Source organism: Rhipicephalus microplus, chromosome 5 (assembly GCF_043290135.1).
Source record: "Rhipicephalus microplus isolate Deutch F79 chromosome 5, USDA_Rmic, whole genome shotgun sequence".
Classification (NCBI taxonomy): domain Eukaryota; kingdom Metazoa; phylum Arthropoda; class Arachnida; order Ixodida; family Ixodidae; genus Rhipicephalus; species Rhipicephalus microplus.
The window spans coordinates 33,021,267-33,044,165 of record NC_134704.1 but is presented as its reverse complement, the minus strand read 5'-3'; the positions used below and the strand labels follow the sequence as shown (position 1 = coordinate 33,044,165).

The 22,899-nt window shown below is 43.3% G+C and overlaps 1 non-coding gene across 1 annotated transcript in view; it reads right to left on the bottom strand.

Annotated features, from left to right (window-relative positions):
- The window catches only part of LOC119173928 (uncharacterized), a 42,024-nt gene that overhangs the window by 5,522 nt on the left and 13,603 nt on the right, over positions 1 to 22,899 (bottom strand). The window contains exon 2 of the transcript XR_012895321.1: positions 188 to 380. This is a non-coding gene — a transcript (uncharacterized LOC119173928). The remainder of the gene's footprint in view (positions 1 to 187; positions 381 to 22,899) is intronic.

Genomic DNA, 22,899 nt, shown 5'->3' with positions numbered 1-22,899 from the left:
CATAAAGAATGGATTGATCTGTTAAAGTTTTTTTACGTTGGGTAGTCCCTTTTTTTTTTCTTGCGCTTCAGTACTTACAGAAACAGCGTAGCCGAAGGGATCTAAACATTAGCCTCTTTACGTCAAGCCGGCTTGAACAAAGCGCAACATCAGAGAACCGAACAGGGCATATCTCTGCTTCACTCACGTGTTGTCGATCTCATAGAACCACTTGTCCGGTGGGCAGCACTTGGAGGCCTCCGGACTGCAGCACTCGGTGTAGTCCTCCGGGAAGTAGATGCCGGGGCAGTGGTAGTAGAAGCGCTTCCACGTGCCGTTGCGCACTCCCGTGCTGTCGGTGACCGTCTCCTGTTCCAGGTGGCTCACGCATGTCCTGGCAGCTGCACACCATACTGTGGCTCAACAAGCGGTCCTCGCGAATCGATATTCGGAACGCAGCGCAGGTGAAAAACAGCAGCACAAAACTGTACACAGTTGAACGTCCTCGAGCAGTAATTATATAAATTACTATTGCTCTTGATTATATGCTGCCATTATGACTAAACTGGGATGTTACATGCTGAAATTTGATGTAACAAATTCATGGTTGCCAGGGGTTAACTAGTTTAAAAACTCAAAAGGATCCCTTAGGTATTTCTCAAAGAGGACTCAAAGACGCTCGCAATCACCTTGAGTTTTTTCTATTTTTTTTACATTAAGTACCCTGCCACTGAAGTTTCTTGCACGTAACATAGCTTTGCACGGCATCCGGCAAAGTATGCATTGCAAATTTTCTGTACGGCAAGCAACCCCAGTTTCAGCTCGTTCACGACTAAGGGACAGTACCATGCGATTACGTCCCAGTTTCGTCACGAGTGCGTCATTAATACGTAATTCTTTTACTATATGGACTTCGTAAGGTGACGTCATCTCATTGTGGTGCCATTCTTCATCACCCGTGTTGACGCTGACTCTCGCTTATTGCTTTCGGTAAATATAAATAAAATTACTGAATAATCAGTAAAATTATTTAGCTAAATTAATTTAAATTAGACTAAACTATTAGTTATATTAATTTATCAAATAAATAAATGAATTGTTAAATAATTAAATAATAATAAACATTAATGACTAAAATGTTACCAATCAAAATATTGTAATTAAAATAATTTAGTAATTAATTTATTTAAGTCTAATTAGTTCCATTTAATAATTAAATTAATTAAACTACTGAACAAAAAGTTTAAAATTACAAGTCATTACTTCACGCATTCTTACTTTGCAATGTACGTCTTATGACTTCATGAAGCATATGTCGTTTTCTCACGAACGAAAGTGGCACCAAAGACGCTGTCAGTGGCCTTTATGCCGACTCAAATATTTCAACAATTTGCTCTACTATCAGCAGACTCTACTATCAGCCTTACGCCATGAACCACACGAGCAGCTGGTACTAGAGATAGCAGAGGTCATACACCACCTGACTGAGAAAAGGCACCAAATTACATTTCAGTGGTTACCCAGTCACCGCGGAATCATCTGTAATGCACGGGCCGATCAAGCTGCCCGCTCAGCCCACACAGAAGATCATAAACTACGACTACCACTTTCTAGGACAGATGCTGCACGAAAGCTCCGCAGGCTTGCTCGCCCGTAACCCACATGACAATGGAATCAGCCACACTTCAAGCATGCCCGACTGTACTCGCTTGACCCTACGCTAAGTCTTCAAGTCCCGTCGAGGCTTTGCCGAGCAGACCAGACCCTGTTATGTAGGCTGTGGTTGGGTGTTGCGTTTACCAACGCCTACGCTTTCCGCATTGGGATGGCCGACACTGCTGCCTGTGGCCACTGATGCAAAGAAGAAATGATCCAACATATTCTTTGTGACTGCCTAGAATATAGTAAACAACGACTATGCCTTCGCAAGGAACTCAGCAAGTTAGATAATCAACCTCTGTCGGAGCAAGGAATTCTACAATATCGACAAGATGCAACTTCACAGAAGAAGACCCTGAAAGCGCTACTACCTTTTTTGCGATCGACTGGCCTTACCGAACGGTTGTAGCTAGGACGCCCTTCCTGTGTGTGTTTTCGTTTTCACATGAGTGCTCGTGCGTGTTTTTTTTTTCTATCTACCCCCTCTTTCTTGCCCCTATTTCCCCGCCCCCAGCGCTGGGTAGCAAACCAGATGCCAATATCTGATTAACCTCCCGGACTTTCCTCTCTCTCTCAACAATTTGGATAAGTACAATGACATCCATGATTTGCCTAATGAGTGTGGACAGCGAACCAGGACTGCGGGATACTCGTGGCGCTGCGGAAGCCTCGTTATTATCTCCTGTCCATGTTTATTAAGAACTTAATGCGTCTCCGTTCCCCCGCTTGTGCTTTAATTATTTATCGACCATAACGTCCCTCTAAAGAGAGATCTGATGTGGCACGATGTATCCACATTCTTGTCACTCTGACCTGTGAATCGTGGGGATTGTGTTTCTCGCACCGTAACAGCCCGATGATGAGTCACGCTAACGACAAACAAATAAACAAACAAGCAAGAAAACAAACAAACAAATGAGGCACTCTTTCTCGGTAACTGAGTAGTTGGTTTCCGCTTTCGTGAGTGCGTGGCTAGCATATACGACGACGTATGTTAGATCCCCGGGTTTACGTTGCGTGAGTACTGCGCCAAGACCGACGCGACTAGCGCCAGTGTGCATTTTGGTCGGGGCAGTTGGTTCGTAATGGCGCAGAATGAGTGATGATGTAAGGAGGCAGCGCAACGTGTCGAAGACATCATCACATGCTTAGGTCCGAATAGAAAGGTTGGCAGGCTGAGCAAGTAGTTTTGTGAGCGGTGCTATTAGTCATGTAAAATTAATCACGAAACGACAAAAATAAGAGCACAAGCCGATGAAGCTCCGCAGTTCTCTGAGTGTTCTCGGCTTTGGAAACTCAGTGACCACGTGAAGTTTGTCCGGGTCTCGAAGTATTCCATCTTTTGAGACAACATGGCCAAGTATACCAAGTTGACGCACCCCGAAGCGGCACTTCTTCAGATTAGGTTGAAGGTTTGCCTCGGCGAGGCACTGAAGAATCGTGCGCAAACGGTCAACGTACGTAGGAAAATTTAGAGAGAACACGACAACGTCGTCCAGGTAACATGAACGTGTTACCTGAACGACTTCTATACCCTTAAAAATGTGTTTGATCTTGTCTGCTTCTGTCATCCAAGGGCCGAGGCCAGTGCACAAGTCGAGCACGTCCTCGGTGTAGCGTGTGATGCCTTCTCCCTAAAGCTGTGCACGTCCCCATAGGCACCGATCGGCACAGAGCTTGCGTACATCCGAGCAACCAAACACATCGGCAATGCGTTGCATAAAGCCCTCCAAGTGGCGAATCAGGAGAAATATGATTGTTAAACCGGAGGCTCACGACGTCTTTCAGGTAGAAGGTGACATACTGTGGTTTCAACGGGTCGTCCCGCTTGTTGTTCGCGCCCACCTTGTCAAATGCCGACAGCCAATCTTCGACGTCTTGTTCATCGGTGCCGTCGAAAAAAATTGCTCCCACCTCCCCGAAGAGAATCGCTAGGAAATACGAATGCATTTCTGGAACCGAGAGTAGACGACGCAGTAATTTTAATGAAGTAAATAATGACGAGACGAAAATTTGTACCATAACCATTTATTTCCACATTCTACAGCCTGCGAACATAGAATATATATATATATATATATATATATATATATATATATATATATATATATATATATATATATATATATATATACGTACGAGCAACGGGAGAGTGGGGCGAGGAGAGAGAGAGCGAAAGGCGAGAAAAGAAGTGGCGAAGCACTGCGCCTACCCTCTCGTACCCTTTCTTCACACACACAGGAGCCTGCCAAGCTACCGCGTTGCAAGTGCCCTCACATGCCAGAGCGCGCTTCTCCTCTCCACTCACACCCCGCTACTCCACCAGCAGCACCTGCTCCGGTTGCTAAGGGCGAGGATAAGCGCGTGCGCCCGCAGCTGTTGCTATGGGAGTGGGAGTGAGAGTGGAGAGATAACATCTGCCGGCGCGCGGACACCGACAGATGCCTGACATGCCCTGACTAAGAAATACATTCACATTTAAAATGGTGGATCGCTCACGCTTAGGGCAGTGGGTACGGTGACCATCAGAGGCTGGGTCATACCTTGCTGCACGTTTTCGTCGGCTCATCTCTGAGAGAGCGGGTAGTTTCCTGTAGTGGAGTTTTAGGTTAAATTACCCTGCACCTCCATCACCCTGAAACTGGGTTTATTGGCGTAGACGGAACTTGCACAAAAGGTCCATCTAGACTGTAGGCGGGTGGCGACAACCAACACAAGAATCGCCGAGCGGAGCCAATAGCTCACGCTCGGCACTTCTGGCTAAAAAGGTGGCACACTACGGCGTTTTATACTTCTTCCTCCTTATAAACCAAACAAATAAATAAAATCAGCATTGCCTGCACAATACAGAGTCAAGGGAAAGCTCAACGTGTAAAATAAGGAAAGCTCATCCAAACTGGTGACTCGTTCTCTACGCCTCGGGCTGCCGAGCATGGTGCCGGTTAATCAAATGCCTTGAAATCATCTCTCCTCTCTCCGCCACGCCTTTCCCAGTCTATAATTAAAAAAAAGGTTGTTGCGAATTATTCGAAAAATTGCGCAAGGCTGAGGCAGAGCAGACCTGGTCGGCACTCTGCTGGTGCTGGCTTCACTAGGCTTGCATGTATTCACAAACAAATGCAAGAGGTCTTCACGTAATCACGTTATAAATAACTAGTATTGGCTGAGTATTCATCGGGTTCGATTGTATATTGCTTGGCAATAACGGGACCAAGTAGCTTAATTGCCTTATTTGCTCAAGCTTTTATTGGGCCTAATTTACACACCAAAGCATGGTTTCGATTAGCTTGCATCCCAATTCAACCTAGGCCTAGTTGACTAAATACCGTCATTAGAAGTAATTAGAGTTTGTTATTAGAATTATTTAGGCTTTACTAGCCCTATGTTGTCGATCTCGTTATCATTGGGAACGCCAGAAATTGACCTCAGCGTAATTGGGCCTAATTAGGTTGTGGCTAACTATGCTTAGCTAGTTGCTTATCAAGTTCAACTAGAAATAATTGGGCTTGGCTATGATTAACTTCGTTAATCTAGGCACAGCCACGCTTAAATTCTCGACGTGGCCGCGCCGGCATGATCATAAAATCTTGTTTGCATCGTGAAGTGAACCAGACAAACGCTGGGCATAACAGCTCTGCTGTAAAAAAAGAAAGAAAGAAACTACGTTATGATACAAATGCTTGGTTATAGTGTAATCGTTGTCAGGCAGTTATAAGAACTGTAGGCCTTCAGCCGATATACTTGATAGTCCCCCACCCTCGAAAAAAAAAAAAAAAAAGTCGAATGTGGGTTTTGAAGACGGCTTTGCTGTATAAGCATCTATAAAAAGGCGGTGCACGCTTTACAGGCGCAACATCTGGTTGTAAGTGTACGTTTAAAAGATGGCTTTGCTGCATAAACCTCCATATAAAGGCGGTGCACGCTTTACAGGAGCTGCGTTTGATGGTAAGTGTATGTGCGCATATCCGTGATCCATCGTGGTTGGCGACGCCAAGGTTCTGCGCCAAATCATTTGTGATTGAAGCATGACCTTGCTGCAAACCTCATTCGAGGGGTTACATGTTTTAGACTTGTCTTAACGCAATACGCTATAGAGAGGTCAAGTGAATATCTCTATAGTACAACAAAATGACGCTGACAGAAAAAAAAATCGTTATGAATGCGGCTGCAACCAAATACACGGCTATCCGGTTAGAAGCAACCATCCCTGTAATATATTGCGGAACTTTTTGCGGGCAAAGAATACAAGCTTTACTTAAGCCGAAGGGGTGCATGTTTGATTGAACAGAATTATGTCCAACGTGTTCGTCCCTGTCGTTAATGCCTCACACGATGACATTTCGAAAGATAATCGAAAAAAAAAACTATTCATTCATCAAGAACTTTGCGATAAATAATGTTTTTACACTTTATCTCTCTTGGGTTAATGTATCACTTACATAAAAGCCGAAGTTTTGTAGGCAGATTTTTCACAAAGGGAACGAAATTCCATCACATCTCTCGACGAATAAAACGCATGACCCCCCCCCCCCATATATATATATATATATATATATATATATATATATATATATATATATATATATATATATATATATATATATATATATATATATATATATATATATATATATATATATATATATATATATATATATATATATATATATGATTCAAAAAAGAACTTCTGTGGGTCCGGTGCAAATATAATTAAGAATAAAGGAGCACACTCAACGAAAATTTGATAATTGTTTACTCTACGTTTCGGCCGTGGCACGGCCTTCGTCAGGATTAACAGAAATACGAGTATGTGGCCGCTTTTATGGGCAGGCATGAACACGTCAGTACAAAACACGTGCGATCAGCATGTGAGTGTCACAAAAATTCTTTTAAACAGCCGTGACTACACAAATTTTCGGTAAGTGTGCTCCTTTATTCTTATATATATATATATATATATATATATATATATAGGCGAACAAGGCGGTATTGTTCTATATGGTTGGTTTTTGTTAAAAGAAGGGGGCTGTCGTGGTGTCGTTCGTGGCTGTCTCTTTGTCATTGCGTAAGTTGTCTAAGTGCGAACGAAAAAATTTTACCAATACTCCGTGTTCAGTGGAGCGTCTCGGACTCTATCGAACGTGTCCGACAGAGTGACGCGGCGACCTCGCTCTGGTGGAACGACTAGGGGAAACATAAAATGGAGACGTTGCCAAGGAAGGAAAAAAAAGTAATAGGGTCACCACGTTAAAGAACTGCCATTTGTGTGAGCTTGTTTCGTCTTTCTCAATCTATCACCCTTCTTTTTACGTGAATTCATGAGATCTATGCACGCAAGGACCGGGGTAACAAGATAAAAGCACACTAAGGAGCCGGTGAAGAACTACATGCCCGAGATCCACTCCCGAGAGAGTTTTTCCGGCGTGCACCAGTTGGCGCCACAGTAAGCAATCGGCGCGCCCTCTGGAGATTGCTTGCTCAGTCAGGCGCGGCCAACGGAGAAGGTTCTTTTCTCGAGTTGCCTTTTTCTGCAGCGTTGGACATTTTTTTTCCCCAAGCTGACCGCGCAAGAAAATTGATTCGGTTGCGTATTCGTGTTCTCGGGAGCACTGTGGCCAGAATATTGACGGAGAGGAGTTGGACTCGGACGATGTTCCGGCTTATTCTGCATTATGTGCCAGACGGGCTTGCAGAACTTTGCAAAGTTGGCGCACAGGCAGTGATTGCCGGATGTCCCAGGCGATGGGTTTTCAAGCCACGCGCACATGGCTGTGGTTCTTTCTCCAGAGAACGTTCACAGCGACATAAAAGGTATTAGTGAAACATTCAAAATTCTTGAAATTCAGATTTACGTTTTCCTACTGACTCGCAAAGGATAAGCGACTAGAAATTTTGCAGTCTTTCTTTTTTCTGTAACTGACGGTAGGAGCACAGTCAAACCCACCCGAAAATTTTTCAATTTTGCTTGCACGTGCTGCACCACGTCTATCTGGTTGTCTGGCTCTCGGCTGATGATTTTGCTGCTGAGGGCAGTTGGCATTGCATCTTGGTTACCCGGCGGTGGCACACAGTCCCAGAGGAGATGTCTCTGTGTGGCTCGCGCTTTCCGCAGAGTTGGCATATATCGCACTCTGCATCCTGGAACGCCAGCGCCTGAAAGCGGGGCCCCCACGGGTTTGACGCGAGTAGGTTGCTGCTCCGGGATGCCTGAGCACACTAGAGTCTTCCTTTAATTCCCCTACCTCTTCCCTCTTTATGCCGTATAACAATAAAGTTGTTTCTCTCACTCAGCCCCGCCGCGGTGGTCTAGTGGCGAAGGTACTCAGCTGCTGACCCGCAGGTCGCGGGCTCGAATCCCGGCTGCGGCGGCTGCATTTCTGACGGATGCAGAAATGTTGTAGGCTCGTGTACTCAGATTTGGGTGCACGTTAGAGAACCCCAGATGGTCACAATTTCCGGAGCCCTCGACTTCGGCGTCTCTCATAATCATATGGTGGTTTTGGGACGTTAAATCCCACATATCGATCAATCAATCATGTTTCACTCACTCATTCAATTTCGCTTGCGTGTATACACATACACATGCTAATGCGCTCACGTACATTCATAAAGAGTGACTGAGCTCACTTCCCCCCCCCCTACCCTTCACGCAACACACCAAAAAACGTTATGGCTCCACCCCTCATGCATGACTCAATGGACGTCATGCATGAGGGGTCATTGACGTCCGCTCTTATTATAGACTGTAATATAAATATATATGTTTTTATACTCTATAATGCATGACGTCCGCTCATATTATAGACTGTTAATACGTAATATTGAGTGTTACCTATCATCATCATCAGTCTGACTACGTCCACTGCAGGACAAAGGCCTCTCCAATGTTCCGCCAGTTAACCCGGTCCTGTGCCTGTGTTACCTGTCAGTTCAACACAAAGTACCCTATAAAGCAAGTTATGTAATTGCGTAATTCATTGTAAATGTGGCCTTGTGTTTATATTTCGCTACTTCCCCTCTCCATATGTAATGCCCCATCAGGGGCCCTTATGGGATAATAAATTATGATGATGATGATGATAATGATGTTGGTGCTCATGATGATGATGATTATGATGATCATGTACAGAGAAATCACGTGTTTTAGACCAGTGGCTAAACTCTTACGGGTGCATAAAACTGTGTACTTCGGATTACTTAGTCTTTTGAAATGCTTTGGCTCACCAGATCAAATGCGATTTCAGTTGCGTTTGATATAACAGCTACAGGGCTATGTAAGCTCATAGGTTTCGCCATGGGCTGACAAAATGCAGGTAACAGCTGCCGCATGCTAAATTAAAGTGCTATGGGCAACTTTTATCGGTATTTGATTCTTTAAAGAGTAGCGTTTTTTTTTTTTTTTTGCTTTTAGTATGCGCTCTTTTATTAACCTGTTTTTATGTTTCCCCATCGACGCAACAAACGCGTAAATAGAGTCAAGAAAGTGCAGTGCAATGATGAATTTAGCATGGACTTTTAGAATAGGCTAGCCAGATACCTAACATCGAATCAGCGACATTGAATAGGGCGCAGTATTTATGTAACTTTAGAGTGGAAGAGTGTACCCACCACAATGCTATCAGTATATCAAAATGCTTAAAAGACTTGTGAGTTTAGGGTTATATAATACCAATTTATTTATTTATTTATTATGCGTGTTTTTAGTACCTAAAACCACCATATGTATATGAAAAGTGCCCTAGTGGAGGGCTCCGGAAAGGTCGGCCCCCTGGGGTTCTTTAACGCACACTGACTTCACACAATACATGGGCCCATTCTGTTTCAATCAAAATGCGACCGTCGCGACCGGGACCAAACCGATGAACTTCGTGTAAAAGATACTTGAAGATACACCCCGAGTTTGAATAATAAAGCAACGATGTCAAATTGACTCCTCGTCCAGTATCAGTAAGTTAGCTGTAAAAGAAGTTTTAAAAGGGTAGGCATGGTTATGGGAATGGGATTTCTTAAATAACTGAAACTTGTCTTCTTCAAGGCTAGAAGAAGACAAGACAGTTCTGGCCTTGAAGAGGACAAGTCCTCCTGTCGAAACGTAGGCTCCCCAACACAACCCCTGTCTTCGGATTTTTTTCATAACATTCCGTAGAGAGATTGCGCTAGTATTTTCTGTATGATAAAAAAAAACAGAAACGTCTTGCACTTCCAACGTTGGCAATACTTCCATCTACGACTACGTTACTGGTAGCATGTATGTTTTAGGTATGATTCAACTACGACAACACTGAAAGATTGCATATTTCCAAAGAAATTACGCAACACGAACAACAAGGACGAAAACGGGTACGTGAAGCTTTCGCACTGTTTTCATTCGTTTTGTTTGTTTAGAAGTTTAACACCTTTATCTTATTACCTATATTACCTAATTAATCAAACCCTCTCTTTCAAGAAGTGAATAAATTTAAAAAGCAAGGCACCATCCCGTTCATGGCCTATCCCCTTAGGTGGGTTGCGCCAAGGTTTTGAGGAACCAACCAACCAACCAATCATTCGTCACGCTGCAGAAGTTTTTCACTATGAATCAAATCACCAATTTCTTGATATTCTGTTTGCATTCATTATTATTCTGACAGAAGAGAGAGGCAAAGACATCAAGGCTTTATGCACGCAGTTTAACCTTTACGTTTAATATCCTGCCGGTCCTATCACCCCAGCCACGGCCTTTCACTCTTAAAGTCTGATGCTTAGAAACAGCGAACTCACAATATCGCAATCGGCATCCCCAGAACTGCTTGAAAAATAAAAACAAGGCCTCATTGGAGATTTCACAAAACCATCCAGAATTGTTTATTTTTTTTTCAAATCTCCCACGATTTGAAAAATAAAAAAAGACCGAGAACATTTACATCCGTTCCTACAAAAACGGGGCTTAAACTTCGCGACAAATTTCTTCGAAACACGCCCTTCATCCGCAAATCCTCACGTGGGTTTTCTAAAGTTCACTAGACACTCGCTTTTTGACATTCGCCTTCGAAGTAATCCATCGATAGTTTTTTTTTTTCTCTCGGATCGTCAGCGCGGTTTTGCAACTGGCGCATGCCACAGCTTTCCGGCACTACCCTCCTTTTCTCCTAGGTCCTTCCCCGTTGCCCCAGCTGCTTCCTCATGAATCAATAAATCGTCGCTTTCGGGTTCGATCTCGGCGTTGTCGAGTGGCGAAACACGGACAGCGCAAAAAAAAAAAAGAAAAGAAAACTGCAGCAAGAAAGAAAAGGCAAAATCCCACAGAATCTTTTAACCATTCCCCTAATAACAGTCGAAGATGAAAGATGAAAACCATCTTCTTGATTTGCATGTTAGTCAATGTATAGAACTCATTACACCCCCCATTCGATATATTTCTTTACCTAACGTTGTTTTCCACTGCCTCCGAAATCGGAGGCATTGCAAGCTTTCTTCGACTCGCCTGGTTTTACATTGCCACCGTGATCGACCCACTTTTAACCAAACGACGGCGTCATGTGATGGCGCCATAAAGCTGTGTCACGTAATGCAACGTCACGGTGGCGTAATAATAATGTCACAAATTTAGCCATTTTGCGAGTTCTTGTGTTGACGTCATCGTATGATGACATATTTTTACGTTATTCCTAGTGACGCCGACCTTACGGAATGCCACCGATATTCAATTTTCACCTCACGAGATATCTAAGGCTTTTCGATTCAAAAACTGACATGTCCCTACTCTATTAATTAGGTCCCACTTAAAGTTATGGATATGGCAAGGAAAGTGAACATTTCTCGTCTGATCTCCTGGATATAGCCAGCATTTAACCAGGACACGATTAAGAGTGATAGGCAAGAGAAAACGTCCCGCGTACGGCCGGCGCACGCGCGCACTTCGTCGCAGTTGTGTCGGACGAGTGAGGTATCGTCCCGTCCCACGCAGCGAGTGAGACCACGCCCCTGACAGCGGCCCCGTTGCGGGCCCCCGGCGACAGTGCCTCAACAGACGCCGCGACAACGTCGATGCGGCTGGCGCCGGCTCGGCGCCAGGTGAACCACAGAAGGCCAGCCATCGATTCTTAGGGTTGCCTCTCGCCACTACACATTTCCTTCTTTCCATATGTGTCTTCTCTCTCTTTCTCTTTTCCTATGCATCGTCGCTGTGTTCTATTCTATGCCGGGCTTCATCCGCCTCTTTCCATAAACTTCCTGCCGTAGTTGGGTGCTGTGTGTTGCAACAAGATGTCCGTGGTTGTCGCAGAGTAAGAGAGGAAGCAGTTTACTGTACTGTAGATTCGCCGCGTAAGAGCTCCATGCGATACTTACTTCCTGACGATGTTTATTAAGTGGCGTCAAGATGGCTTGCGTGGTAGAGATAGTGAGGGGCGTGAATGTGTCTTAGAATGAATGAATAAATAAAGAAGTAAATAAATAAATAAACAAACAAACAAGAAACAAACAAATAAAGAGATAAACGAATAAATCATGTTCTTTGAAAACTATCTTCAACCAGCAAATATCACTGAAAAAGAAATAATTGTTTTAAGAGCTATAACACAAAGTGAGTTATAAAGCATAAAAGAGCATTAGGGAGAAAGAAAGAAAGAGAAAGGTTAAGTGAAAGGCAAGGAGGCTAACCACAAGAAAATATCTCGTTCACTACCCTACACTGGGGAAGGGGATAGAAAGGTAGAGAAGATAAAAGAAAAGAGGAATGGCTAAAAGGGAAACAAAAAAAAGAAGACGTTTACACACTCAAGCACGGGAGTGTCATAGCCAGACTCGCAGAATTATTAATTATAGCAGTAAACTTCGGAATGATCTAGCGATACACCACATTTCTCTTAGTGTAATCTGGAAAACAAAAATAACGAACATAGAGAGGGAAGACAGCAAATTAACAAATGCAAACTGACTCCCAGATGTGCCAAACTGATCGCGCCACACTATTCGAACAATGGTTGGTCGCACGGGTCAATCGAACGACAAAGACTCCAGAGCCTGTTTCAGCGCTGGGCATGCGCCCTGCCTTGCCTGGGCAATCAATCCCAGCCAATGTGCGAACGAACCATTGTTGGTACAGATTGGGCTAGAGGGTGAGCTGTTGGTGCCTTATCTCTTCCTTCTTCGTAGCGCGTTTTAAATCGATTTACAGGGCCTGTACGTCACGTCAGATGACGTCAATTGCGAAGGCTATCGTGACTATTGGCAATTAAGGCTTACAGTATACAAGGCGGCTCCTTCGCCTCGCTTCGAGTGAATACGCTGCCGGTCTCCCCCGCTGATTCACGCCGCATGGCGCGCAGACGGGAGCTGAAATCACCGGAACATTCTGCAGCGGATATTGGCTCTCGGGTGCCGCCAATGCTGTGTTGATTACGTTAGCGTTGCAATTACAGGCCCTGTTCCTAGGACATTCCTAATACTCGTCTTCCGGATTGCGGGTGTTCTCTTCATAATCTCGCAGTAACCTACCTTCCCACTAAAGACCGATTTCTTTCGATCGGCTTCACTAAGCTGCTGGAAGGCAGGTGCTTACGGAACAGAAAGAAATAAAAAAGGGGCGCTTTAATAATTTTAAAACGTAGTTCAACACCTTCATTCGTTACTCTTTTTGTATCTGTATACAGATATACTATACTACTGTATAATAATTTAGATAATAAATACTGTAGATGACATACTATACTGTATACTGCCCCGCCGCAGTGGTCTAGTGGCTAAGGTACTCGGCTGCTCACCTGCAGGTCGCGGGATAAAATCCCGGCTGCGGCGGCTTCATTTCCGATGGAGGCGGAAATGTTGTAGGCCCGCGTGCTCAGATTTGGGTGGACGTTAAAGAACCCCAGGTGGTCAAAATTTCCGGAGTCTTCCACTACGGCGTCTCTCATAATCATATGGTGGTTTTGGGACGTTAAACCTAACAAATCAATCAATACTGTATACTATACGGTATACCGTTTAGTTGTACAAAGCTGTAATTCACCGATCTCGGTTGGAAACACTGGTAATTGCGAGCTTTGTGGTTTGAGGCAATAAAGATCAGTGGCCTTGTGGTGAGTGTTGATGTAACATCATTTGGGTTTTGCCAAAGGTCAGCTTTCACACGTGCTTCATTAACTCGTGCGCCTGGAGCTGCGCTAAAAACAAAAATAAATTCGGCAGATCCCACTTACCTTGGGGATTCATGTTATGCGAAGCATGGGCATGGAACGTAAATGTGTTTTTTTTTTCTCGTGCGAGGTGTTATGAGGTGGCGCTAAATACATGTACAAGTACACGCACACAGATACGTTAAACAACCGCGTATGTTTTATGTTAGCAGTTGTTTACAGTTCCGTAACGATGCCAACACCAACATAGATATTAGCAACACTATAAGCGGTAAGCCTATATAAAGCGCTGATGTTTGCGCTGGTGCACGCAAGGACCATGACCCTCAACACTGCTACACAGATCAACTTCACTGGATCGCTCCTAACTACTTTTTACGTCAACCCGAAATGACGGTTGTGTCACAGGTGTACATATGTAATGTTTAAAAAGTCGGAGAGCCAACACTGCAACCACAATTGACGTTACACGAGCGTTAGGGTCTCTTTGAAAAGTATATATACGGGGCCTGGACTAGCTCTGTGCTAGAATATACTTCATTTGCTGATGCTTATGTCTTTTGTACCCACCTGCTGAATTCCCTCCAGCGGATTGCAGTACAAATAAATAAATAAATAAATAAATAAATGAATAAATAAATAAATAAATAAATAAATAAATTGTCACGCAGAATGCTACGGTTTGATTCTTGCGGTGTTGAATGTAAGGGAGTAAGATAGAGCAAGATGTAACCTGTTGTGTAGTGAATAAGGGCAGTTTTATTTCAAATAATATCACAAAGGCAGCTGCGCACTCCATAGGATATCTCGCCGGCGTCGTTAATTACTGATACCCGAATGCTCTGCTTTATCCCATTTTGAGCGCTCGCTTTTAGAAATAGTTTGCTGAGCTCTTTCCACTACTATACGCTTTCTTTCTTTCTTTCCTTCTTTCTTTCTTTCTTTCTTTCTTTCTTTCTTTTCTTTTCTTTCTTTCATTCATTCATTCATTCTTCCTTCCTTTCTTTCTTTCTTTCTTTCTTTCTTTCTTTCTTTCTTTCTTTCTTTCTTTGCCATCTGCGTGAAAATGTTTGCGACGATGTCCGATGCATAGTTATTGTGTTAGGTGATATGCCGGGCTCTAGTTCAGGTTATCTACGTTTGGTTCTAGTTTAGGCATTGGGTGCGTTCGTCGTTCCAACTTCAATCAATCAATCAATCAATCAGTTTATTATCATGTCATAAAAGGATGTTACAGGGAGTAAAATATACAGAAGAGGGTCCCAAAGTACAAGACTGCAACGGGACCCTCGGTGATCATTACAAATAATAAAAGCACGAGCAGCTGTTAGAATCGTATAAGCAAAAATATGTAAAGCAGAATGAAAACAAAAAGGCATGGAATCAAAAAACGAATAATACAGCATAAAACAACACAAACAAGATGATAGATCAACTATTTAACAGGTACTCTTTTAATGAGTTTTTAAAAGAAAATAAAGAAACTTTGCATTTTAGCGAAGTTGGCAAATTATTCCATATGGTGATGGTACAGAAGAGTGAAGATGATTTACCATAGTTAGTACGAACCTTAGGAAGTAAAAAGTTATTATTAGCCGCAAACCTGGTAGTGTTAGTATTAACTAACATTTTAGGATCAATGAAGTTAGCAGAAAGTTGATTTGTTATTTGTTTATGCAAAAACATAATTAGATTGAACCTGAATAGATAGTTAACATTTAAGATTTTATTGCATTGAAGAAGGGGAGCGGCGCTACTGTCGCGAGAACAGTTAAAAATAGCGCGAATAGCTCGATTTTGTAGATATTGTACGGATGAAAGATGACACTGGTAAGTATTCCCCCAAGATGCGATGCCATAAGTGATATGAGAATGAATGAATGCGAAGTAAAGTGAAAGGAGTGCTTTATGAGAAAAATATGAGCGAGCTTTGAGTAATGCGCGAATGCCGAATGCTGCCGTTTTTCTAATGTGAGCAATATGGAGAGCGAAGTTAAGGTTCGCGTCGAGGTGAACGCCAAGAAAAGATACACTGTCGCTGATATTAATCAAATGAGAGTCAACTGTGAGCTGTGGTGGGGAAGTTAACTTGCGTTGAGCTGATCTAAAAACCATAAACTTAGATTTATTTGGATTAATGATTAAGAAATTTTCCTGGCACCACTTTGACACACTGCAAAGTACAGCATTTAATTTATTAGTGACATTGTCAATACATCTATCAGCAATGGAAATGGTGGTATCATCAGCATATAAAACGCAGTGAGCCATGTGTATAATGTCAGGAAGGTCATTAATGTAAAGTAAAAAAAAGTAACGGACCCAGTAATGACCCTTGAGGAACCCCTTGATTTATTGTTTTAGTAGAAGAAAATGAGCCCGATATGTAAACAGTATGCTTTCGGTTAAGGAGGTAACTGTTTAAAAATTTGAGGGTTGGACCTGTAATACCGTATGATTCGAGTTTCTTGGATAAAATGAGATGATTGATGGTATCGAATGCCTTTGTGAAGTCTAAGAAAACTGACCCTACTACAAATCCTGCGTCGATAGAGTGTTTGATGAAGTCTGATAGGGAAAGAATAGCAAGGTTAGTAGAACTTCCAGCGCGAAAGCCAAATTGACAGGGCTTCAGTATATTAAATTTATTAAGGTACTTGTTTAGCCGAGTTATTAACAGTTTTTCGATGACTTTGCTCAGGGAAGAAAAAATACAGATGGGGCGATAGTTAGAAATAGATTGCTTGTCACCCTTTTTAAAGATCGGAAGGACTTTAGCTATTTTTAGAGAAGTAGGGAAACTGCCATGCTTGAACGCAAGGTTTATAATTATAGAAAGTGGTTCAGAAATAATGTCTACTGCAAGTTTTAAGTGTCGTGCTGAGATTTTATCTATACCAGGGCCGGTTTCTTTGAGACTTTTGATTGCTGTAGAAACATCATCAGGGCTCACGGGGAAAAGAAAAAAAGAATGATTACGACGCTGCAGATTATAGCAAGAACTGGTACGTTTTTCACTAAAAATTTCGAAAAAATAATTACTAAAAGCATCAGCAACACTTTCAGGGTTATCATGTGTAACGCCTTTATATATTACTGTCTGCAAAGGTGAACTATGGATTGATCGATTTAGAAAATCGTTTAAAAGTTGCCATTGCCTTTTAGAGTTGTTTTTTTCACTAGATATTTGGTCATCATAATATTTTTTCTTGGCATTTTTCAAGAGACAAGAAAGAACATTCGAGTATTTTTTATAGCGTGAAGCTAAAGCAGTGATTGATTCATATTTTCAGAGTCTGTCTGTTCTTTTCCGCCATTCTATTTGACCTTTGTCTACATGCTGGTGTGTTTGGGTGTTGGCCTGTGGATTCGGTAACTTCAGCACGTAAGCGCGTCGACAGAAGCAAGTATCAGAAACGTGACCGGATGATAAAAAATAAGACGAGGTTTGAATTTACGAAAAAAAAAACTGTATTTGAATTGAAACTGCGACGCTACTGGGTAACATGAATGGCCGCTCTTACTGACCAACGCCATTCAAGGTTCCCGTCTGTTTGTCTCTCTCCTCTGTCGACTCGTTGCTTTGACTTCCAGCTACAACACTCCTTTTTCTATTTTGGTGTGTGTCCAACGAAGAAGGATCCAGTGCGTAGGAAACGCTGTGTGGGGTGTGTTTGCAATTTTTTAAGGCGATGCAGCTTTCTTGCTTCGGCGAAACAGCCCTAGCACTGCTGACAAAACAATAAAGTAAAACGTGACAGTGCAGTAATCCGAACGTTTAGAAAAAACAACAAAATAGAAATGTCACGCCATCCAGGCTTTTCCATTTTAAGTGCGACATACATGACTCGTCATGGTAACGTCAGCTTTGGTGTCGAATTTCGTTTACTTACCTGATGTCGCGTTTGGAATGGAAAAGCGCGGATGATGTGTGATTTATATTTTGTTGTTTTTAGAAATGACGGGACTGCTGTACTATCAATTTTTATTTAATTTATTACTTCTGGCTTACGCCGACGCACGTGGTAATCTGTTCAGTGGTACGAACATTTTAGGGGCGAAGTTTCTTAAGGCGTCACCCGATCGTTCTATGTGGTAACCACCTCTATCGGGTATGTGCCACATGGGAGTTTAGTTCTTGGAATGTCCTCCAGATGGCGGTACTTGTATGTAATGAATATATGATGGAAAGATGCGAGATGGTGGTACTTGATTGTCTAAAGGATTTTTTTTTTGTTACTGTGATGACATGAGCGTGATGCACGAGATCGTTGTTGATTTGCGATAGTACTTATTTTACTTGTTGTGAAATGAATGTGGTTTGACGTTATGGCGCTTGTGCTGTCTACGTCTTTATCTTTTGTTGCGTGTCTTATGCGCTATCTATCTGAAGTTACGGATCAGTAAGTGGTCGCACGATGGCTGCAATATCTGTCACGAACCGTCCGAAGCAGGAACAAAGCCTCCCAAGACTCCGTACGTCTTTGACTTACTGGGCTATCAGAAAGGGCGTAACTGCACGACTTTTCTCTAGGTCTGGCTGCACGTCTGAAGTAACGACGAGATGGCCCAAAACCTGTCGGTGACCGAAGTTACACTTGGACGAGTTCAACTGTAAGCCAGCGGTACGGACGGCATCGAGAATAGCCGACAGATGCTGAAGGGGGGTCTCAAATGTAGGCGAAAATACGAGGAAGTCGTCTGGTCACAGAGGCATGTTGAACACTTGAACGCATGTTGGCCACTTTGATCCTCATAACAGAGGGTCTATCATACGATAGAATGAGCCTGGGGCGTCGCATAGGCCGAATTACAGAACTTTGAAATGGTATGGGCCACCCGCAGTGACGAAAGCAATCATTTCTAAGTCTTGCTCCTCCCACAGCAATCTACCAATAACTGGAGCGAATATCTGTTGACAAAAAGTATCGAACATCACGTATATAATCAAAAGAATTTTTATTTCGTGGCACAGGGTAAACTTATTTTTCGTAATTCAATATATATGGTGTTAATCAACGCAGGAACACCTCGTGTTATATTTGTTTTAACGAGCATGACGGGTGAAGCCTAACGGCTTATTAAAGGCTCAATAGTGCTTTTGGCTAGCATCTTGTTCATTTTTATTCAATAACCTTACGCTCTCATGCAGACATCCGATAAGGTTAACGGTGAATGGGAATAGCATCCCCATGCCCTGTGTTAATATGGTGCTTCGCAAGAATATTCTGGTCGAGTGGTCGAAGATGTCCCGGCAGGGAGCGAAAAGGTGGCTTACAGCGGCTGATTGATCAGCTTTAAAGTCAGGGACGATCATGGGGCGTGTCCCTTTCTACGTGTGGTATCCGATGAGCAACACGAAAAATTTTAGCACACGTCTGCTGCGAAGCTAGTGACGTGGTTGGTCGCCCGGTAACCATCGCAGCGGGGCAACTGAAGTGGCTTGAGTTAGCAATACTGTAATGATTCGAATAAAAGTAAAGTCTGGTTTCAGAAACAATGCTTATAATAGAAAAATACGAGAACGTATAAATGGTAGAACGATCGAAAGTAACATAAACTGTACCATTGAAGCTTTAGAGTAACTTCCGGCCGGGTCATGCAATGCTCTGAAAGCAATGAGACGATTCAGGTATCACTTGAAAAGAAGTCGGATATATTATTTGGAGTACTTTTTCATTCCGGAAATTTAATTTTCTGTACCCCAAGTAAGCTTAGTTCGCCGGTGTGATATTACCAGAGAACATTCTTTTGCGAACTGTTGGGAACCGCAACTTCAGTCACTGAAAAAAAAAAAAAAAACGTTTGCACCTAAGCTTAACTTTTAGCCCATGTGTGCAGTGCTATCAATACCTCGCGTATTGGATTGCCGAATTGTCATCGTTGTCTTTAGTCTCCTACGCGTTTCAATACTTTGGTAACCAAGCAACAATGTGTGAAGGTACGCCATGGAGAAGTTCGGAGCCTTCCTTTCAGGTCAAAATGTCAGTGCTTTCATTGAGTCTTCTTTTTGTAATAGATTTCATTGCGTCTCTGACTACACGTGCTCTGTATAGTTTCTTGCGCATTAATGGAAACTTTCCTGTTGTAGCGGAATGAACGCTTCCACTGTATTCCGTTTCATTGTAGGTCCATTTTTTGGCGTTCACGCTTAAATGCAAAGTTTAAAATTCTGGTTTGGCTTATGTACTGTGCAAAATGCGCGCGTGTTTTTTGATGAGAGTGGGAGATAGGATGAGATTACTGCTTGCGAGGGGTCAGCAGTCTGCGACCTTCTTTTTACGTATCACCGTTTATTTGTAGGTCCCCTGCGCACCTGGTTTGCTAACTTACACTGGCGAAAGGGTATACTGGGAGGTACAAGAGCTGAATAATATGTGATGTCACACAAGATAGCCTTCACTGTGAAGCAAATCACACAACCCCAGTTGTCAGTGACAATGTGCAGCAGGACTTCAGGTCTTTGTTCTATTTAAGGTCTGGCACATGGTCGCACTAAGCTTTCTTCTACGAACGCATTGTCGTCCATTCCGCTTAAATCAGCGTGCGAGCTGCCATTAGTGAACGAAAGCAGAACCATAAATGAGGTTGTGTACTGAATTTTAACCAGGCGCTTCAGCTTAAAAGAGAGAAACTCGTGACATCGCAGTATTGTGATAATTTCATTGAGTTTTTGAGCAAAGCATGCCCTTTCAAGTAGCTATATACTTGTTCTTTTGAACTTTCCTGTTCCTAAACGACATGTAAGGGTCGGAAAGAGGATAGAGATAGAGAGATATAAAATAAACCAGAAAAAAATTCACATGTGCACACATTCACGGCGTTCCGATCACAGTCGTTTGGACAGGCCAGTTGAACGCAAGAAGCGCAGGAGCGCGTTCACAGCCTTCTTCTGCGACATAAAGTCCTGTCGGTAGCGCAGGATTCTTTCTTCCGAAAGAGTCTGGTTGTCCAGTTGGTCTAGTGCATTGCAGAGTGACTGTCTATGTGAGTAGTACTGTGGGCATCTGCACAAAACATGCCTAGTTGTTTCGTCACTGCGGCAATGCTCACAGGCTGCGGTGTCGGCCATTCCTATTTATGCGGAACGCGTACGCATTGGTAAATGCGACACCCGACCATAACCTGCACAGCATGGTAGCGTCACCTCGTCAAAAGCCTGGAGAAATTCGAAGACTGAGAATTAGGTCTAGGGTACATAATTTTGCGTGTGTGAAATGTGGTTCATTCTATTGCGACGTGGTGCATTCGCGACCAAGCATGCGGAGCTTCCGTGCAACGTCAGCTTTGGAGAGGGGAAATTGATATTTGATTGCTTTAAGTATAGGCAAAACGAACAGCTCGATCGGCTCGTTTATTTTCAATTATTTCACAATGACTTGGAATCCAAATAAAGGCAGTTTTATCTCATTTCTCAGTTAAATGGCGTGTTTCTTCTGCAATCTCGAACACCCGTTGTTCGTGCGAGCTACAGCATAAAGGTGATAGAAGCGATTGCAGTGCCGCCTTGGAATCACTCAAAATAGTCCATTGGATCAGAGAACAGTGTCCAGTGTAGTTCTGGGGGTTTCGCGGGGTAGCGCAGTGCACTGGTGAGGGCACTTGTTTTTGTTCGTTTGAGTTTTTTTTTTTAGGGGTGAAGCTTCTTATGGCGTGGCTTGAGCGTCCCTTGTTGTTGTGCGTAACCACCGGTGGCACATACCCGAGAGAACGGTCCTTGGAATGTCCGTTGGATGGCGGTACGAGTATGAATAATACATGATGAAAAGAGGTGAGATGGCGGTACTAGGAGTGTTCTCTAGATAGACGGACGGACGGATGGGCATGCAGATGGACACGGAGACTAAAGGGCGCATGGATGAACGGACGAACAGACAGACAGACAGACAAACAGACAGACAGACAGACAGACAGACAGACAGACAGACAGACAGACAGACAGACAGAGGGGTGGACGAATGGACGGACGGACAGACAGAGGGACGGCTGCACGAATAGACGCATGGACGGACGGACAGACAGGCAGACAAATGAACGAACGGACGCATGGATGGGCGCATGGACGGATGGACGCACCGACGATCACACGGATGGACGGAGACACGGACGGACGCAAGCAAGAACGATAAGACAAACCGAAGTACGGATGGACTCACTAACGCTTCGTCCCACCAATCATCATTCATTCCGTGGATATGCTGTGACTTATTTAAAGGAACGTATCCGGGAAGGTGACTTGTTTAGTCTACCGAAGTCATTATCTTCAGATAAAAAATAAGACCACAAAAGGAGTTGGCCTTCACCAAACTGTCGACAAGTAATGCAGTCGTTTCACAATTTTTGATTAAGTCGATATCGAATGTCACTATGATGTTTATACGTCGGGCTATTTCAGGCACGGGCGTCACCGGTGCGGTATACAAGCGGGTGCTATTGGCGTGGCGTTACAGGTCATTCCTGTTGACACTGCTTGTACACACGGTGGGCGATTTGGGGCTGCTGATCGGCTGCAGTTTCCCTGCTGGCCATCGGTCAGTTTCTGCGGAGGTTTTGTGTTTACTTAGGCCTTCGCCGCCATTACGATGTTTCTCATCGGAAGCGGCGTGGGCTTAGAGGTATAGGCTCTCCCGCCGCTTGGTTTGATCGATGGGAAAACAAAGGATTGCTGGGCGGAGAAACAAGCGAGTGTTAAAGAAAACAACAACAATGCAAAAGAGAAAGAGATGTGAGATGATGGAACAGTCAAGCACGCTGGTAAAAGCGCCATGACAAAATACAGGAATAAGAGAGCGATGCGAGGAGAGGGAAAATGAGAATAAACAGACGTGTGTCGCTTCTGCTGTCATATAAAGAAAAAAAAACGGTTATGCGATGAAACAGAACATAGGAGAGAAAAACGAAGGTGCATCACTTATATGAAAGGGCAGTGACATCACATTGAGGCAAAATAGATAATAATTGAGACCGGACGCTGAAGCGAGCTCACCATTAGGTATGTGGAAAATTGTGTGATTCACAACACTCGCGACAACACATTAATCATGAAGTCTGGAATAAGTTAATCTACTTACACATTACAAAGCTCCACTGCCATTATGATTTGCTTAGTTGTAATTTATTGTTAATACCCACAAAAGCTCTTCGT